The sequence below is a fragment of the Salmo trutta genome, unplaced genomic scaffold, assembly GCF_901001165.1.
Source record: "Salmo trutta unplaced genomic scaffold, fSalTru1.1, whole genome shotgun sequence".
Classification (NCBI taxonomy): domain Eukaryota; kingdom Metazoa; phylum Chordata; class Actinopteri; order Salmoniformes; family Salmonidae; genus Salmo; species Salmo trutta.
Window position 1 is genome coordinate 296,486 of NW_021822941.1, and position 15,573 is coordinate 312,058.

Sequence of the window (15,573 nt, forward strand, 5' to 3'; positions counted from 1 at the left end):
TGTGTGTGTGTGTTCCGTGTGTGTGTGTGTGTGTGTGTGTGTGTGTGTGTGTGTGTGTGTGTGTGTGTTCCGTGTGTGTGTGTGTGTGTGTGTGTGTGTTCCGTGTGTGTGTGTGTGTGTGTTCCGTGTGTGTGTGTGTGTGTGTGTTCCGTGTGTGTGTGTGTGTGTGTGTGTGTGTGTTCCGTGTGTGTGTGTTCCGCGTGTGTGTGTGTGTGTGTGTGTGTGTGTGTGTGTGTGTGTGTGTGTGTGTGTGTGTGTGTGTGTGTGCTTGAAGGGTTGAGGCCATGTGTTGAAGAGTAATTAATCACAATTACCAGGCTGACTAATGCAGGTGTAACATCTAGAGGGAGAGACCATTTAGCACAAGCAGCTACAGACAGGACCTGAGGAACACACATGGATTTACTGACACAAGCAGCTACAGACAGGACCTGAGGAACACACATGGATTTACTGACACAACCAGCTACAGACAGGACCTGAGGAACACACATGGATCTACTGACACAACCAGCTACAGACAGGACCTGAGGAACACACATGGATTTACTGACACAACCAGCTACAGACAGGACCTGAGGAACACACATGGATTTACTGACACAACCAGCTACAGACAGGACCTGAGGAACACACATGGATTTACTGACACAACCAGCTACAGACAGGACCTGAGGAACACACATGGATTTACTGACACAACCAGCTACAGACAGGACCTGAGGAACACACATGGATCTACTGACACAACCAGCTACAGACAGGACCTGATGAACACACATGGATTTACTGACACAACCAGCTACAGACAGGACCTGAGGAACACACATGGATTTACTGACACAACCAGCTACAGACAGGACCTGAGAAACACACATGGATTTACTGACACAAGCACAGATGTACTCTCTCTCGCACTCTCTCCTTCATTTTGGAATATATTAATTTGTTGAGAACTGTTCAACTATTGTCTTTCTCTCTCTTTGAGTCAACTGCTCACAACATGTTATGCACTGCACTGCTAGCTAGCTGTAGATTATGCTTCCAGTACTAGATTCATTCTCTGATCCTTTGATTGGGTGGACAACATGTCAGTTCATGCTGCAAGAGGTTGGAGGACGTCCTCTGGAAGTTGTCATAATTACTATGTAAGTCTAAGGAAGGGGGTCAGAACCATGAGCTTCTTAGGTTTTGTTTTGAAGTCAATGTACCCAGAGGAGGACGGAAACTAGCTGTCCTCCGGCTACACCATGGTGCTACTCTACAGAGTGCTGTTGAGGCTACTGTAGACCTTCATTGTAAATCAGTGTGTTTTAATCAATTATTGGGTCACGTGATTATATTTAGTATATTTTTATCTAGAAATAATAACTTTTTTAATGTTTCACTATTTTTATCTATATGAAATTCACTGAGGAGGATGGTCCTCCCCTTCCTCCTCTGAGAAGCCTCTACTGAAATTCACTGAGGAGGACGGTCCTCCCCTTCCTCCTCTGAGCAGACTCTAACTGAAATTCACTGAGGAGGACGGTCCTCCCCTTCCTCCTCTGAGCAGACTCTAACTGAAATTCACTGAGGAGGACGGTCCTCTCCTTCCTCCTCTGAGCAGACTCTAACTGAAATTCACTGAGGAGGACAGTCCTCCCCTTCCTCCTCTGAGCAGACTCTAACTGAAATTCACTGAGGAGGATGGTCCTCCCCTTCCTCCTCTGAGCAGCCTCTACTGAAATTCACTGAGGAGGACGGCCTTCCCCTTCCTCCTCTGAGAAGCCTCTACTGAAATTCACTGAGGAGGACGGTCCTCCACTTCCTCCTCTGAGCAGACTCTAACTGAAATTCACTGAGGAGGACGGTCCTCCCCTTCCTCCTCTGAGCAGACTCTAACTGAAATGCACGTCTATGTGCATTATAGCAGTCCAACATGTAGTGTTTGGTCACATATTCCAAGCACGCAATGATTACATCCAACTTTAGTTTGTTAAGTAGCATTAGTAGGTCAAAATAAAAACACTTAGTTGAAAAAATACTAATTTGTCTATGATTTATTGTGTACAACATGAAATAAGTGCCTACATTAACAGCTAATTTGCATATTAACTGTCAATGCTGTCAACCAAACGTTTGACTGGTACTGTGTATAGCCCTGACAATCTCATGTTGATAGGACATTACTGTCTTGAGATATTTCAGTTCCTGTTTGTTCAGCTGTGTCATTCTGGTACCATCTTTGGAAAAGGCTTTGCCATTGACCTGTGCATTATCTCCGGTGACCTTTTGACCCAGGAATTGGTAAAAGAATGATTATAATATCTCAGCAACAGTAAGACCTACAGACATCCAACAAAGCATAGTGTTCTACTGTATCATTTAGTTCAGCTCTAAAAGTAATGCTTATTTTAACCCCCTAACACACACTACTGACTACATCCACTACTGACTACATCCACTACTGACTACAACCACTACTGACTACACACACTACTGACTACAGCCACTACTGACTACATCCACTACTGACTACAACCACTACTGACTACAACCACTACTTACTATAGCCACTACTGACTACAGCCACTACTGACTACATCCACTACTGACTACAACCACTACTGACTACAACCAATACTGACTACACACACTACTGACTACAACCACTACTGACTACAACCACTACTGAATACAGACAATACTGACTACAGCCACTACTGACTACAACCAATACTGAATACATCCACTACTGACTACAACCACTATTGAATACAGCCAATACTGACTACAACCACTACTGAATACAGCCACTACTGACTACAACCACTACTGACTACAACCACTACTGACTACAACCACTACTGACTACAACCACTACTGACTACAACCACTACTGACTACAACCACTATTGAATACAGCCAATACTGACTACAACCACTACTGAATACAGCCACTACTGACTACAACCACTACTGACTACAGCCACTACTGACTACAACCAATACTGACTACAGCCACTACTACCTACAACCACTACTGACTACATCCACTACTGACTACAGCCACTACTGACTACATCCACTACTGAATACAGACACTACTGTCTACAACCACTACTGACTACAAGCACTACTGACTACAACCACTACTGACTACAACCACTACTGACTACATCCACTACTGACTACAGCCACTACTGACTACATCCACTACTGAATACAGACACTACTGACTACAGCCACTACTGACTACAGCCACTACTACCTACAACCACTACTGACTACATCCACTACTGACTACAGCCACTACTGACTACATCCACTACTGAATACAGACACTACTGACTACAACCACTACTGACTACAAGCCCTACTGACTACAGCCACAACTGACTACAACCACTACTGACTACAACCACTACTGACTACAACCACTACTGACTACATCCACTACTGACTACAGCCACTACTGACTACATCCACTACTGAATACAGACACTACTGACTACATCCACTACTGAATACAGACACTACTGACTACAACCACTACTGACTACAACCACTACTGACTACAAGCCCTACTGACTACAGCCACAACTGACTACAACCACTACTGACTACAGCCACTACTACCTACAACCACTACTGACTACATCCACTACTGACTACAGCCACTACTGACTACAACCACTACTGAATACAGACACTACTGACTACATCCACTACTGAATACAGACACTACTGACTACAACCACTACTGACTACAGCCACTACTGACTACATCCACTACTGACTACAGCCACTACTGACTACATCCACTACTGACTACAGCCACTACTGACTACATCCACTACTGAATACATCCACTACTGACTACAACCACTACTGAATACATCCACTACTGAATACAGCCACTACTGAATACATCCACTACTGACTACAGCCACTACTGACTACATCCACTACTGAATACATCCACTACTGACTACAACCACTACTGACTACAACCACTACTGACTACAGCCAGGAACTGAGGAACTACATGGTACAGTACACTCTGAGCCAGTCATTGAAACTATTATTAAAAAATTGTATAATCAAATCATTTTAATAGTATAAAGTCCTTTACAGTGTATCAGGGAAACTCACCTTCACCACTAATGTGTAGCTCTTACCTGGGTGATGCCACGGCGGACATTTTGATGTGTAGCTCTTACCTGGGTGATGATACGGCAGACATTTTGATGTGTAGCCCTGACCTGGGTGATGATACGGCAGACATTTTGATGTGTAGCCCTGACCTGGGTGATGATACGGCAGACATTTGTGACAGATAGCTTCACCACATATCAACCATCACTGTGGAGAGGTATTAGAAATCAGGGGGTTGGCCTGTCACTTTAATTATTTCTAGGGTTGCAACATTCTGGTAACTTTCTTAAAATTCCTTAGTTTCCCAGAAATCCCAGTTGGAATATTCCTGGAATAAGAAAACAAATATCTGGAAATCTGGAGACCTGCAACATGGATTGCTGGAAGTATGTTTTTGGGGAAAGTTACCAGTATTTTGCAACCCTAATTACAGTAATTCATTACATAGTGTCCAAGCAAAGTTTCCAGATGAACTACGTCCCATATCAACTATGTTTGGACAGAGGTCCTCATTCACAGTTACTCCAGAGCATGTATTGAATTAAACTGCTAGACTGTGCCTTGACAAAAAATACTTTCTATCAAAAGTTAAATCAATTATGAACTTTGGCTGAGGCAATCGAGGCTTACCGTAACGAGAGGAGGGAAGAGAGGAGGAGCAGAGGAGGAGCAGAGGAGGACCAGAGGAGGAGCAGAGGAGGAGCAGAGGAGGAGCAGAGGAGGAGCAGAGGAGAGGGGAAACTAGTAGAAGTGGAGAGGAAGAAGACAACGTCAGAATGAGAAAGACCCTGGCTCATCCCTCACTCTGGACCCTGGCTCATCCCTCACTCTGGACCCTGGCTCATCCCTCACTCTGGACCCTGGCTCATCCCTCACTCTGGACCCTGGCTCATCCCTCACTCTGGACCCTGGCTCATCCCTCACTCTGGACCCTGGCTCATCCCTCACTCTGGACCCTGGCTCATCCCTCACTCTGGACCCTGGCTCATCCCTCACTCTGGACCCTGGCTCATCCCTCACTCTGGAAACCACTCACTCTGGACCCTGGCTCATCCCTCACTCTGGACCCTGGCTCATCCCTCACTCTGGACCCTGGCTCATCCCTCACTCTGGAAACCATACTAATGAACATCTAAATCCACCTTTGGCTAATTAACCAAGATACCCTGTGACATGGGGGGGGAAAAGAGAGAGAGAGAGAGAGAGAGAGAGAGAGAGAGTGTTAACGTTAACTGCTGCTCTTTCATCGAACTGCAAGGCCACTCCTTATCAGACACTTAGCATGGAATGCATACTAACACTTGTGTGTGTGTGTGTGAATGCGTTGGTGTTTGTGGGTGTAGTGTGTGGGTCAGAACATAAAAAAAACGTTCTCTATTCCTCCCTGAAGACTACAACACAAAGGCTTCGCTAATTATTATTATATTCTGGACACGCATGCAGGCAAACACGCGCACACACACACACACACACACACACACACACACACACACACACACACACACACACACACACACACACACACACACACACACACACACACACACACACACACACACACACTAGAGGATGTTTGGTATTCAGTAGTGTTCTCTGTTCCTCTGGCTCTTGTGTTTTTCTGACAGGTTGACCTTTCTCTATTTCCTGCAATACACACTGTATCATCACACACATACACACACACACACACACACATGCACGGACTCACACACGCACGCCACACATGAGCACAAACACGCGTACATGAAATGCTCTCACAAATGTCAATATATGCCTTTCTTGGCGCAACCCCCCAAAAAGCTAAACTATTACACAGCAATCAAAGCCATGAGGTGTGTAGGCAGAGCGTGATGCTCAGGCCACTGTGCTGCAACAGCTTACAGAGCTCCAGCAAGCCGCGAGATTACTTGATCATAACAGAGGGTTGTTTTGAACTATTTTGTTGTACGGTTTCCCCTAATCATATCCCGAAACTTAACCATGAGGGGTTAAAGCCTGAATTTAACTTCCGTCTACCCTCTTTTAAATGACAGAATTGGCTGTGCAAGCTTTTGTTCCAGCCCCGCACTAATATACCTGGTTCAGCTAATCATGGCTGAAACCATTAACAGAGGTTGATGTGATACAGGAGAAGACCCAGCTCTACAGATCCAGGATCAGTCAGTGTGAGGGGAGGAGACTAGTTAAATGTTGACGTGATACAGGAGTAGACCCAGCTCTACAGATCCAGGATCAGTCAGTGTGAGGGGAGGAGACTAGTTAAATGTTGACGTGATACAGGAGTAGACCCAGCTCTACAGATCCAGGATCAGTCAGTGTGAGGGGAGGAGGCTAGTTAAATGTTGACGTGATACAGGAATAGATCCAGCTCTACAGATCCAGGATCAGTCAGTGTGAGGGGAGGAGGCTAGTTAAATGTTGACGTGATACAGGAGTAGACCCAGCTCTACAGATCCAGGATCAGTCAGTGTGAGGGGAGGAGACTAGTTAAATGTTGACGTGATACAGGAGTAGACCCAGCTCTACAGATCCAGGATCAGTCAGTGTGAGGGGAGGAGACTAGTTAAATGTTGACGTGATACAGGAGTAGACCCAGCTCTACAGATCCAGGATCAGTCAGTGTGAGGGGAGGAGACTAGTTAAATGTTGACGTGATACAGGAGTAGACCCAGCTCTACAGATCCAGGATCAGTCAGTGTGAGGGGAGGAGGCTAGTTAAATGTTGACGTGATACAGGAGTAGACCCAGCTCTACAGATCCAGGATCAGTCAGTGTGAGGGGAGGAGACTAGTTAAATGTTTATGTATCTTGTTATTACATATTGGGAGACAGTTTAATAAAACGGCTCCCTCCCTCCGTCCCTCCTTCCAAAACATTAATGCAATGTGTGTAATAATGCTACCTATCTCTTCAGCAACACCACAGAGCTATAGGGAGATGGGGGGGAGAGAGAGAGAGAGACACAGAGAGAGAGACATAGAGAGACAGAGAGAGAGAGATGGAGACAAAGAGAAAGAAAGAGAGAGAGAGGCAGAGAGACAGAGAGAGACAGAGAGAAACATAGAGAGAGACATAGAGAGAGGCATGGAGAGACAGAGAGAGAAAGAGAGACAGACAGAGACATAGAGACATAGAGAGGGAGACAGAGAGACAGACATTGAGAGACAGAGAGACAGAGAGAGACATAGAGAGACAGAGAGAGACACAGAGAGAGAGACATGGAGAGACAGAGAGACAGAGAGAGACAGACATAGAGACATAGAGAGAGAGACATAGAGAGAGAGACATAGAGAGAGAGACAGAGAGACAGAGAGTGACATAGAGAGATGGTGGCTGAATTTCAACTGAATGATGAACTGAAGACAATAGGTTTGTTGTTGTATTTTTGTAATTCTCCTGTTTCATGCTGCAGTTCCATAACTGGTCAGTAGAGTGTGGTAGAGCGTAGCAGAAACACCAAAGTGAAAGACCCATCAGACCAAGGAGCTACCAGCCTTGTCTACCTGCCGCACTGAAAATCATGTGAATTATATACCAGATAATCAGACTGAGATTCTATCCCAAATAGCTCACTATTCCCTATATATTGCACTACTTTTGACCAGAGCCCAATGGGCCCAGGTCAAAAGTAGTGCACTATAAATTGAATATGGTGTCATTTGGGATGAAGCCTGAATATTACTGGTAGAATTGGCTTGAAATCGCTGACCAGGCTGGATGTGCTGCTCAGTCATTAGGATAAATATCAATGAAAACATATATTGTACAATTAAATGGACTGATCAAATGGATAATACACAGAGAGAGAGAGAGAGAGAGAGAGAGAGAGAGAGAGAGAGAGAGAGAGAGAGAGAGAAAGAGAGAGAGAGAGAGAGAGAGAGAGAGAGAGAGAGAGAGAGAGAGAGAGAGACAGAGAGAGAGAGAGAGAGAGAGAGAGAGAGAGACAGAGAGAGAGAGAGAGAGAGAGAGGGAGAGAGAGAGAGAGAGAGAGAGAGAGCACTGCTACCCACTCACCTGAACCACTGCCATGATAGGGAGAAAGAGAAAGAGGGAGCGAGAGAGAGAGATAACTTTGGCAATGTAAACATATGTTTGCCAATAAAGCCCCTTAAATAAACTGAATTGATATGATATATATTGTATAGTAATCAGATGGCAGCCTGGGCAGTCAATAACATGACATGGTTGATGCAAAGCAATGTCTGCAGTGTAGTCATCCCTCAACAGAACCATAGTCATGTTCCTGTCACATGGCGATGACGCGGTCACGTGTACCTCTGCCACTTTACCTTACTGTCAGACACTCAGTCACTGCCAGACAGAGAAGTCCGTATCAACAACAGGAAGAGCCCCAGAGACAGGTGGATCCAGTGATTCTCTGTATCAACAACAGGAAGAGCCCCAGAGACAGGTGGATCCAGTGATTCTCTGTATCAACAACAGGAAGAGCCCCAGAGACAGGTGGATCCAGTGATTCTCTGTATCAACAACAGGAAGAGCCCCAGAGACAGGTGGATCCAGTGATTCTCTGTATCAACAACAGGAAGAGCCCCAGAGACAGGTGGATCCAGTGATTCTCTGTATCAACAACAGGAAGAGCCCCAGAGACAGGTGGATCCAGTGATTCTCTGTATCAACAACAGGAAGAGCCCCAGAGACAGGGGGATGCAGTGATTCTCTGTATCAACAACAGGAAGAGCCCCAGAGACAGGTGGATGCAGTGATTCTCTGTATCAACGATGGCAACTTCAAACATTCATGGTAAGAGAAGAGACACAATGCGCACACAGTATCATCTTGTGTTAAACGTGTGTCATGCTCTTCATCTTTAAAGCCACACTCCTTCATTTGTTCATAGCCTCAGAGAGTTACCACAGCTAATGACCATCAAGATCTTATGAAGTTGTGAAACTGACTTGCCACTCTGATGCCACGGGGGATAAACGTAGATTTTTAACGGTTAAGTTCAGACATTCATTCTGAATGGTTCAGGTAAGGCTGTATATGATGGGCAACCTGAGCATACACAAATAAGTGTATAGTTTCCACATGAAACCATGTTCATATCCTTAAAGTCTATATTTTGGAGTGCAGACCTCATTTTACCAGTAGGAGACTGAATGTTTGCCACTACGGAGTAGCTGGCCAAGTTTAAACAAGGCATTTCAGTCATATGTCAAGGCTTTCAGAAAGGGCCCAGTGTTAGTTATGAAGATGAGATGTTAAGGAAGTGATACAGACCAAATTGAAGTGTTGTGAGTTTTGTTTGCGTGTTCTACGGTCTTGTAAAGATGAAAGCCCCACAAACAACGCAGAGTTCATCCAGAAAAGTGGATTGGCAATATAGGCACATGTATTTTCCCATTTGCATATTTTGTTAAAATATTTATTATATTTACATTCAACTGATAAAGGTTAATTTGGATGAATATTGATATATATTAAAAATGACATGGTAGGGTGTGGTGCCTGGCCTTACAGATTATGCAATCTTAAAATACTATGCCTTCTGTTGACCTTTTCAAAACATTCCAAATTACATAAACGTGTTCAAGAAAGCTGCAGCATTTGAATGTATATTTCAGAGTCTATAACATCCATAACGGTAAACTTTGGAAAATTACAATATTTTCAAAACAATAGTTTTTGTGTTCAGCCAAAAATGGCAATCCATGATTTGACCTACGACTTACAAATTCAGTCTTTTCCTAATATGTTTTCAGTCTCCTCAAGAAGCTTGTCCACAACAACATCCATAACACTTCATATTTTCTAGATTTCTCCAACATGCCAATACTTAAACGTCCACTTTTTTTGGGTTTACACTCCGGGTACTATAGACACATACAACAAAAGTTTCGTTTGATTTCACGCTCTGAAATAGTGAAAATGACAATGCACCTTTTGTGTAAGAGCTGTTTGGAATAAAAACCTGTTCAGGTGGTTCGCAATCTGATCTGACCAATGACAGTTCATCTGAGGAGGGGGTGTGCTGTAGACCATAATATCAGCCAATCAGGGATGTGTATGTAAATATCTTCCAAAAAATGTCCTAACGCCCACACCATCAGACTGAGCATTTCAATGGCCAGAAGAGTCTTAGGGAAATAAATGATTGTTTTCATTAAATAAACACAAACACTGATTTATTAGACATAAAATGATACAAAATAAAAAGGCTGCATGAGGCTTCAAACAGAAAAAAACAACCAAGTGATTAGCAGTGGGTTGAACCTGCGAGCCTCTGAGTGATGCTCACCGTCCTGCGGACCTGGACTGACGTCAAACATCACCAGGGATTTGGTTTGACCTGTAATGGCACCAGCTATTATCAGTGTCGTATCAAATGATGACAAGGTCTGTAGACATTTGGCCATTTTTACTGTGATTGTCTGTAAATTAGTATGTATTTAACTGTTTCAAAGTCAGGGTTAAATGCAAACGTCTTCTGTCTACTGAGGCACTAGAACCTGCTAAACTTCATTTTTTTGTCTCCTACAACCTACGCAGAAAGCTTCATCTGATAAAGACTCTCTGCTGGTAGGTTGACAACATTCCATGGAGTATTTTATTTCATCGTTGGCATGTTCACCGGAAGCTCTGGCTCTGAGGGTCACAGGTTCAATCTCAGTGCTGAGGGCTCTTTTTTTAAAGACTTTCACGAAACCTTAACCCTTAACTTAACCTCCCAGAATGACTGGCTAAAGTGAACAGTTGCCTGAACTTCTGTTTAAACCCTATCCCAAACCTTAGCCTAAAACTATGTTAATCCCCCCGTGGAGAACAGTCTGATTCTTAAGTCACTTTGTGATATCTTGACTGCACCATTTACACCTGCTGTACCCTATGCACGTGATGAATACACTTTGATTGGATTTGATCTGGGTAACATTCAATCCCATTTTACTGGTTTGGGGTAGTTTAGAGTGGGTTTTGGTAGGACTCCTAGTTATTAATAAACATTCATCTACGTTCTCCCCCCTCTCTTGTCCTCCCGCTCTTCCACTCCTCCCAACCCCCTCCCTCTCTCCTCCCTCTCTCCTCCCACCCCCTCCCTCTCTCCTCCTTCTCACCTCCCTCTCTCCTCCCAACCCCCTCCCTCTCTCCTCCCAACCCCCTCCCTCTCTCCTCCCAACCCCCTCCCTCTCTCCTCCTTCTCACCTCCCTCTCTCCTCCCACCCCCCTCCCTCTCTCCTCCTTCTCACCTCCCTCTCTCCTCCCAACCCCCCCCCTCTCTCTTCCCAACCCCTCCCTCTTTCCTCCCTCTTCTCCCAACCCCCCCCTCTCTCTTCCCAACCCCTCCCTCTCTCCTCCCTCTCACCTCCCTTTATCCTCTGTCTCTCCTCCCACCCCCTCCCTCTCTCCTCCCTCTCACCTCCCTTTATCCTCTGTCTCTCCTCCCACCTCCTCCCTCTCTCCTCCCTCTCTCCTCCCTCTCTTCTCCCTCTCTCCTCCCAACCCCCTCCTTCTCTCCCCCAACCCCTCCCTCTCTCTTCCCTCTCACCTCCTTCTCTTCTCCCTCTCTCCTCCCAATTCCCTCCCTCTCTCCTTCCTCTCTCCTCCCAATCCCCTCCCTCTCTCCTCACAACACCCTCCCTCTCTCCTCCCAACCCCCTCCCCCCTCTCTCCTCCCAACCCCTCCCTCTGTCCTCCCTCTCTCCTCCCAACCTCCTCCCTCTCTCCTCCCTCTGTCCTCCCTCTCTCCTCCCTCTGTCCTCCCTCTCTCCTCCCTCTCTCCTCCCTCTCTCCTCCCACCCCCCTCCCTCTCTCCTCCCTCTCTCCACCCTCTCTCCTCCCAAACCCCTCCCTCTCTCCTTTCAACTTCCTCCCAACCCTTCTCCCTCTCTCCTCCCTCTCTCCCCCTCTCTACCTCCATACAGGTTTCTGTAAAGTGCTAGGAAGCACACTGCTGGGATTCACCTCTGGATTACCTGGAGGCTACCTGCTGTCCTCTACAGTGGAAGCAGGACTAGGTGACCTGTTTGGACCTCCACCAAAAGACGCTATTGAGAAAGAATCACAGTCCTTCAACAAGCTTATCATATTTCTGACTATGTGGATAGGATTTCTTCTAATGGTTTTGATCCCCATAACGGTCTTACAACAGGTCAAAGCTAACTTTAGGAGAATGATGAGGGCTGGGGAGACTGAGCCGGATGCCAAGGAGGTGACTGTAGTTCTGCTCGGGACCACTGCAGTATGTGGAGGTTTGGGACACCTCATGGAAACTGCCGTTGGAAGACTGTCTGACATCCAAGTTGTGTACAAATATACTGTAGATACGTCTGTGACTTTAGCATTTATAGTAGCAGCACATTATGTTGCTGGATGTGCAGTAGTTGTGTCCGCTCCTTTTGGTATGGGACCAATGAAACGGGCAGCAGTAGCAGCAGGAGGAGGGGCTATATTAGAAGTAATACTAAACAATCAGCCAGTAGTCGGGCAATGGGGTACCTTGGGAGCTCTGCTGGGTCCTGCCGGTGCTGCTGGGGTGGCTCTGTCTGCTGGTCTAACATGGAACGGGAGTACCTATGGGGTAGCAGGGAGCAATGGTACTTATGGGTGGGCAGGTAGAATGGGGACAACACTGGGGGCATTGTGTGCAGCTTGGTTTGGGACAGGGGCTCTGGGTGTTGTCACTGCCTTCCTTCACATGTGGTTCTCTTGCATCTTCTCTGCCGCAATACCAGTAGAGCTCCTCGTGTGGTGAATCTCAGGTAGAAGATAAACCCAACATAACGTTTTCTTTTTGTAATCGTTGTATTTCAATTCTATCAGTATATCAGATTACTTGTAGTCTATGTATGTGTCACGGATTTCTTCGTCTTCAGACGATATGGCGAAATCATCATCGGAAAATGAGGACCAATATGCAGCAGAGTTGAGATAGTTCATTTTGAACTTTTAATAAATTCCAAAACGAACAGACAAAACAACAAAAACGAACTCACGATACACTGACAGTCCTATTAGGCTTACACACGCTAACACGGAACAATCTCCCACAAATACACAGACAAACACACCCAACTAATATAGGACTTCCAATCAAAGGCAACACCAAACAGCTGCCTTCAATTGGAAGTCCACCCCAATTAACTCAACATAGAAATAGATACCTAGACTAAACATAGAATTACATAAACAAGGAACAGTGCCCAAAAACCCCGGAATACATAAATCAAATGCCCTTTTTAGAAAAACCTCTACCCCTAACCACATAAAACAAATACCCTCTGCCACGTCTTGACCAAACTACAATACCAATTAACCCTTATACTGGCCAGGACGTGACAGTATGGGAATACAGGCAGCCATTTGTTCCTAGCTGACTCGGCTGGTTAAATGAAGGTTAAATCATGTGCTAGAAAACATTATAAATGGGCAAACAGGGAATGCTGGTTTTTGATTTAATCTTATTTTAATATTGTATGCTTGGTTTGTGTTTGCTTGGTTTGTGTTTGCTTGGTTTGTGTTTGCTTGGTTTGTGTTTGCTTGGTTTGTGTTTGCTTGGTTTGTGTTTGCTTGGTTTGTGTTTGCTTGGTTTGTTTGGGGGGGCGGTATAATCAGTGGAATCTTGATTTATGTATCATGTATAATCCCCTTTGAATAAACATTTATAATTTTGGAAACAAAAAGTGTGACATTTAAGCATTTTATTTAATTGATTTATTTCAACTTTATTTAACTAGGAAAGTCAGTTAAAAACCCATTCTTATGTTTAATGACGGCCTCCTGCGGGGCGGGGGTCTGGGATTACAACAACACTACATAAAGAGAGACCTAAGATGACAACACAGCATGGCAGCAACACAACATGACAACACAGCATGGTAGCAACACAACATGACAACAACATGGTAGCAACACAACATGACAACAACATGGTAGCAACACAACATGACAACAACATGGTAGCAACACAACGTGGCAGCAGCACAGCATGGTAGCAGCACAACATGACATCAACATCGTAGCAACACAACATGACAACAACATCATAGCAACCCAAGATGACAACAACATGGTAGCAACACAACATGACAACAACACGGTAGCAACACAACATGGCAGCACCACAACATGGTAGCAGCACAACATGACATCAACATCGTAGCAACACAACATGACAACAACATGGTAGCAACACAACATGACAACAACATGGTAGCAACACAACATGGCAGCAACACAACAGGACAACAACAAGGTAGCAACACAACATGGCAGCAGCACAACATGGTAGCAGCACACAACATGGTACAAACATTATTGGGCACAAACAACAGCACATAGCCAAGAAGGTAGAGACAATAATACATCAGGCCAAGCAGCCACAAAGCCAAAGCAGTAGGATAGTGACACCCTGAACCCCCTGAAATAAGACTACTGAAAGGTCCGTAGAGAGGCCCTGTCTGTCCCCTTCCAGGCCTGTAGAGAAGATCCTGTCTGTCCCCTGAAAGGTCTGTAGAAAGGGTCCTGTCTGTCCCCTGAAAGGCCTGTAGAGAGGGCCCTGTCTGTCCCCTGAAAGGCCCGTAGAGAGGGCCCTGTCTGTCCCCTTCAAGGCCTGTAGAGAGGGCCCTGTCTGTCCCCTGAAAGGTCTGTAGAGAGGGTCCTGTCTGTCCCCTGAAAGGTCTGTAGAGAGGGCCCTGTCTGTCCCCTGAAAGGCCCGTAGAGAGGGCCCTGTCTGTCCCCTGAAAGGTCTGTAGAGAGGGCCCTGTCTGTCGCCTGAAAGGCCTGTAGAGAGGGCCCTGTCTGTCCACTGAAGGCCTGTAGAGAGGGCCCTGTCTGTCCCCTGAAAGGTCCGTAGAGAGGGCCCTGTCTGTCCCCTGAAAGGTCTGTAGAGAGGGCCCTGTCTGTCCCCTGAAAGGTCTGTAGAGAGGGCCCTGTCTGTCCCCTGAAAGGCCTGTAGAGAGGGCCCCGTCTGCCCCCTTCAAGGCCTGTAGAGAGGGCCCTGTCTGTCCCCTGAAAGGCCTGTAGAGAGGGCCCTGTCTGTCCCCTTCAAGGCCTGTAGAGAGGGCCCTGTCTGTCCCCTTCAAGGCCTGTAGAGAGGGCCCTGTCTGTCCGTTGATACACAGGGACGGTATTACAGCCACACACACAGTGAAGAGGGTCTACACACACACACACACACACACACACACACACACACACACACACACACACACACACACACACCTTCGAAACGACATACACACACACCTCTCTTGTATTATTACAGCCCAGGGATCACCTTCTACCTCTCCAACCTCATTACATCTACAGGCCATAGGTGGATAATGAATCCTTCACAGCCAGGGGGACAACAGGGAGTCCAGGAGTGAGTGTGTGTGTGTGTGTGTGTGTGTGTGTGTGTGTGTGTGTGTGTGTGTGTGTGTGTGTGTATGGACACACTATCCAGAGGGACAGAGAAGAGAAGAAGAACAGGAGGAG

General features: G+C 45.9%; 1 long non-coding RNA gene across 2 annotated transcripts; it reads left to right on the forward strand.

Moving 5' to 3' along the window:
- The first annotated feature begins 8,448 nt into the window (after nt 1-8,448).
- LOC115187361 (uncharacterized) lies at nt 8,449-13,778 on the forward strand. Of its 2 annotated transcripts, none has more exons than XR_003876039.1 (2): nt 8,449-8,901; nt 12,021-13,778. It is a non-coding gene; the product is annotated as an uncharacterized LOC115187361 (long non-coding RNA). The 2 variants fall into 2 exon arrangements; XR_003876040.1 differs by lacking the exon at nt 8,449-8,901 and adding an exon at nt 9,585-10,680.
- The last annotated feature ends 1,795 nt before the right edge of the window (nt 13,779-15,573 follow it).